The sequence below is a fragment of the Hakea prostrata genome, chromosome 2, assembly GCF_041222555.1.
Source record: "Hakea prostrata isolate BN-2017 chromosome 2, UWA_Hpros_2, whole genome shotgun sequence".
NCBI lineage: Eukaryota > Viridiplantae > Streptophyta > Magnoliopsida > Proteales > Proteaceae > Hakea > Hakea prostrata.
The window spans coordinates 35,417,900-35,424,123 of NC_142601.1; positions in this window are offsets into that span (position 1 = coordinate 35,417,900).

Sequence of the window (6,224 nt, forward strand, 5' to 3'; positions counted from 1 at the left end):
GGTAATCTTTGCGCTGCTGCTGCATCTTCTACTGAGGTTGCGTCGCTGTGACATGAGGATGCGGAAAGCCTTCTTCGCCACCTTTTAAACAGAACAGTTTTCCGCTTTTCTCCCCCCCTCTTTCTGTCTAAATTCTGACTTCTCCGTTAAAACACTTCAAAAATTATAATAATAAAATCAGTGTCCTACCTTTGTTCAATCAAGTGATGGGTTGAAGTTGATCGAAAACTATATGAGAACTGTAGTTGCTGTCTAGACAACGTGCTCATCAATGCATAGTGTTGCGTTTAGACCTTCGAGAGAGCCGGATACTTGGATGAACTCTTAAAGACTTCTACGGCCGAATACAAGTAACTGAGATTCCTGCAATCACAAATAAAATAAGAGCAGGCCGACTTGGTGTTGGTCGGGGAACCGCCTCCGACGTCCAAGTTAGTCTAGGCAACAATAGAAGGCCTTGAGAGGGTTCTCAAGACGTAGAGACTAATAGTAAGTTGAATCTCATACCTTTCTCATCTTAGGATAGAGGTTATATAAAGGTAACTCGGAGGCGGCGTCTCCATCAATTTCGCCCATTTTGTTGAAAAGTGGGCGAGTCCTTAGGAAGCATGTTCCCTTCTTTGGCGGGCCTAATAGAGCCGTTATTCTCTTATCCACCTCCCCAAGTCTCGAAGTGGATATGATGGGTAATTATCTCTAGCTGACCCTTTTGACTTGATCGTCTTCAACGTTACTCTTGGACTTAGCATTGAGTGTCCTCTCTCTTTACGAACCTATTTCAAGTATGAGTGGATTCTTTAAGAAGTTGTTATCCAACTACCCGAGTGGGTGTGTGTTTCCTCTCGATGGGGGTTCTTCAAGGGTTCCCCAAGGGGGTGATATCCACAGCCGGAGTGCCGGAGTGTGTGTGTGTTTTCCTCCCGAGGGGGGTTTCTTCAAGGATTCCCCAAGGGGGTGATATCCACTACCTGAGGGGGGGGTGTGTTTCCTCCCTAGTGGGGTTCTTCAAGGATTCCCCAAGGGGGTGATATCCACAACCCGAGGGGGTGTGTGTTTCCTCCCTAAGGGGGGTTCTTCAAGGATTCCCCAAGGGGGTGATATCCACAACCCAAGTGGGTGGGTGTCTCCCAAGGAGGGTTCTTCAAGGATTCCCCAAGGGGGTGGTATCCACTACTCGAGGGGGTGTGTGTCACCTCCCGAGGGGGGTTCTTCAAGGATTCCCCAAGGGGGTGGTATCCGCTACCCGAGGGGGTGTTACCTCCCGAGGGGCCTCTCGGGTTACACATCCTCCACAACAGAGCTCCCCATTCCATGCGATCGGCTTCTCGAACATATGAAATGCTTCTCTTGCATTTCTTCTCATCCAAGTTTCTCATCCAAGCTTTTATCTAGAGACTCTTGGGTATATGTCTTCTTAAATGACAAAAGTCATTTCTTTAAAAGCCTTCTTCAATCGTTACGATTCTCAACTTATAACCATCGCTCGATTTGTTGTGATCGTTTCTTCATTACAACTTTCGATAAGCCAAAGGTGACATGATCCCAACCGTTGCATCCTTTGATTTTTGACTGTTAGATCGCGACCTTTAGCATTCTTAATCTTGACCGTTGGGTCACTTGATCCTTGGCCGTTAGATCACGACTTTTAGTATTCTTGATCTCAACCGTCGCGTCATTTGATCATAGGTCGTTGGATCATGACCTTTAGTCTCCTTACTGTGAAACCCAGCCCTAACCTTGACCCGGAAACCCTATTGTTTGTAGGTTCGACAACCCGAAGTAAAGCAATAAGTCAGCTATGGGCCATCCCAGTGGAAGACTTGGTGACTGGCTTTGAATCCATGAGTGTTGAACAAGGTTCCATTTATGGAAACTGAATCCTGATGAAAATCGGATTAGTTGATGGACTTGGAGTGTTCTCTATCATGGTTTGAAGGCATTTCTACCTATTAGGTAAGTCACTTGGTGTGTGTGCAAAACCCCTTTATGTTTGGATTTGATCTGAGCTTTCAATTCTCTATTTTGGACTTGATGTCCTGATTGGTCGACTGGATCAGTTGACCAATCCAATTGACCAATGGGTTCTGTCTTTGCTAATTAGGTCTTGCTTGCTCTATTTAAGTCCAATCTCGAGTCTACTTCGTATTTTCTGCCTCCAAACTCTTTGGAACGTACCAGAGACCTTTGCAAGTCATCTTCCTTGCGTCCTTGGTGTTTATCTTGACGGATCTTCGTCAAAACTCGTGTTCTTACACAAAAAGGTATGTCTACACTCTCTTCTTCTTCATCTTTGTTTTCTTTCCTTTTTGGGTTGAGACAGTAGAGAAGATGTTGCATCCTCTGTTGCAACCATCTCTGTACTTATCTATCATGATCTTCCTAAGGATTAATGGCTAATGCAATGTTCTTAATCATGATCATTGCAAGCTTTTGAAGGAATCATGATCTAAATCATGATCTTGTCTTCGTTCATCTTTGATTTAAATTCTGATCTTCTCAGATCTATTTTATTGATCATATTAGTAGTCAATCGCTGTGTTTTCTTTACATGATCCATAATCTATCAATCTCTAGTTATTTCTCCTTTATCATACCATGCTTTCTTCAAGAATCATGACTGATACATCTATGGTAAGTTTTGTTTCCTTATTTAGATCCATGTTCTTCAGTCTTAGATCTATTTTCTTGAAGATCTATGCATGCCTTTCATGATTTCTTTATCACAATCAATGATCCATCATCCTATTGTTCTTGTCCATGATTTGTACTTTGAATTCTTCAAGAACTATGATTGATCTAAGTATGGTAACTTTTGTTTCCTAATTTGTAACTTGAAGACTTGATTCGATTAGTGTTTTGAAGTCCTCTATATACTAGGATGCTACCATTGTAGTTTATCCCTTGTTTAGTACCCTTTTGAACCACCAAATTCGGTTCTTATTTCTCAAAACTCTGATTTTGAAGGCCACTGTCTCGATTGGTCGACTGATTGGTCGATTGAGACAGTAGACCAATCCAAACGACCAATGAGTACAGCAACTCCAGATTTGGTCTGTTTTGGATGTTTTGATATCTTTCCTTCTAGGTATCTTTCATAATATGTTGTATACACTTGTTTAGGACCTTCTTCTCAAGTTTGTCAAGATCTTACTTGAGTTCTTAAGATTCCTTTACGAGTTATATAAGGTAAGGATGGTTACTTCCTTAACTACATAAATTGCATATCTTAGTTTCTATATTTGAATCTTGTTAGTTTATTTATTTAATTAGATTCTTACAATGTTATACTACTGTTGTACTGTCTTGATATCAGTAGCATTACTTGTTTATACTAAATTGACTCATGTATGATTTACTTACCAGTTTTATACAAGTTGAATGTTATATTTGATTCTTTCCATATATGAGTTACCATATATGTGATGTTATGGATTGATGTTTGTGTATGCTTAAGTTATGGTTTGGAAAGGAGAGGTGTCTTTTTGACACTTCTGTCCTTGAACTACTACGGGAATATTATGGGATGTTTCCAAAGATGCCCTCTGGACACCTTCCTAAAAAAACTCTTTTTATACCTTTTTTAGACCTCTCACATTATTTTTTTTCTATATTTCCCCATTTTTTAAAACCCAAACCCGGGGGTATAAAGCCCCACCCCCCCGCGGGAACAAGGGGGTTCAGAGGCGCCCCCCCCGCACCCAAACACCCCGGGGGGGGGGGGGATCCCGTTGTGGGGACCATTTATCGGTAGGGTTGCATATGGTTAGACTTGGGCTCACAGGCGCTTAAGACAGGTAACCAACCTATGAGGGGACGTGAGAGCTTTCCGTTTACCATATGTGGATGACCTATAGGGTTGATGAGTCTGTAGTCAGGGACTATGAGGACTCTAGTGTGAAGGATACTGGAAAGGATCGCCAGGGGCGAGGAATGGACGTATCTGGATCTGACTTGATGTAACTGAGTAAGAGACTTGCATTTGGCTAGGCTTTGACCCTGACATGCGCCGGTACTTAGACCAATGGTGATGTGAGAGAGTGGTGACCTATACCCCCAGCCATGGAATGTCCCGAGGGATGTGAGAGAGTGGTGACCTACCAAAAGGCGTTGTGTGATGAGACCTTCCTAAAGAAGTACGGTGCTACGACTTAAAGCATGTCTGCCAATAGAGACCAGCATACATAAAGTTAGAATCATATTGCATCATGTGTTTCATGTCATATAGCATTTTACTTTGCTTTGAAATTCTGCCATTTATGTTGTTATGGATTAACTGCCTTACTGAGTTTCGTTGAAACTCATTCCTTTTGTACAATGTTTTGTTAGACTACTCTACAAGTACCGATGACTATGAAAGTCAATTCGAGGAAGTGCAAACTAAAGAGGCGTACTACACGCAAGGTGCTGACAACCATGAAGATTACGTTGAGGATTTCTCAAGTGGTTTTGGTTGTTACCAGGATTAGCCTTGACGTGGAATGGGAACGTCTGAGCATAGTTGATGAAGTCTACGTTTATGATGATGTTCTCTATAAAGTAGAATAGACTTTAGTTTAGTATGCTTCAGTTTTCTTTCCTATTTTAGATACAGTTGTAATCTTTCTTTTGATTTACAAACTACTATTCCGCTAGTTGTAGAGTGGGATTCTACCTTACTTTACTTATTGATTTAGACACTCTGATTATCTTTCGTACTCTGATTATATACATGGTGTATTCTTTCCTTACTTGGATCTTTGGTTTATCTTTTGCACATTGATTATTATTGTTCATGATTATGTTATTGTCTATGTGGGAGGTTGATTACTCGATACTTGGTCTTCGGGGCTGTGGATCCCACACTCGGGTACGCCAGGTAGGGTACCGGCTGGGTGGATGTGACACTTACCCTCACTATAAATAGAGGAGTCAACATCATTTTCATTTCTGTTTGGAACAATTGTAGCTCAAGTCTCCTCAACCGTTCGCTTGCCTTTGCTTTCTTCAACTTGCTCTTCAACTCTTCAACCAATAAGTCTCCTCTCTCCGTTCTTGATTTCTTTTCTTTTACCTTTTCTATACTTATGGATAAGTCGAAGAAAGGCAAAGAATTCACCTGACTATCTTCTCCTCGGGAGGTCCATGCTAGTGAGGTCTCGGGTCCTGAAGCATCTTCTCAAACATACTCCGTGTATTATTCCTGTGAAGAGGACCTCCCTGACTATGTTGATTCTCAAGAAGTTGTGAGGGTAGTAGCTAACTTAGCTAGGGAAGATCCGATTAGTCAAGAACCCTTGTGTTCTAACTTAGGCCTTGATTTGATTAACCTTGAGCCTACTTCCATACATTCGTCCCATCGTCAAGAAGTTGAGAAGATCAGTCAACCTTCTCCTACTCGTTCTCGAATTATTCGCCGAAAGCATTCTTCACCTCGTCCCCCTCTTTCTCGTCCTACAGACTTTAGGGGTCGTTGGCCTCCACTACTTAATGCAGATTTGCTTTCAGAAGAGGAAATTCGTGAAGAATCGATTAAACCAAAGACCCCTTCTCATACTGACTTTGATAGGAAGCTTTCTGGCCCTGAATTCTATCCTTGAGATCTCAAGCAAATTGATCTTCGACGCTTGAAAGATTTTTGTGGTATTCCTAATGACTACACCCTCCTTCTCCCTTCTGAGTCCAGTCGGGTTGGAGAGCCCCCCAAGGGTTCACTTTCTTTATACTATGATGCCTTTCTAAGAGGTCTTCGTCTCCCTATTCAGCGCCTTCTTGAAGATGTTTTCAAGCATTATGAGATATCTCCCTCTAACTTAATCCCAAATAGTTGGAGGAATGTAATTGGCTTTGGAGGTTTTTGCTTCAATATTGGAAAAGCCTACCTTTCCCCTTCTTTATCAATTCTTTGAGATGAAGAGCCAAACTCAGCGTGGTTGGTTATCTCTTAATCGATGTGCCACTAGTGTGGTCAATTGGTCCAGCAACATTATTCTTCCTAGTACAATGCCAACATCCACTAAGGGTTGGAGACATCACCTCTTCTTCTGCAAGCCCCCAGTCCAGCCATCTTTCCCGATTGCCTTCGTGGAAAAGTCAAATTCGAGATTGAAGAGCTTAAAAAGCTCGTTGAGTTGTGCTGCACGCTGAAGGAGCAGCCTTAGAGAAAATTATTCAGGTCGAGGGGGACTCGGCCGCGGTCCATGGGTACTCTTCTAAGTATCCAACTATTTTACAATTGTGGGGCCTCT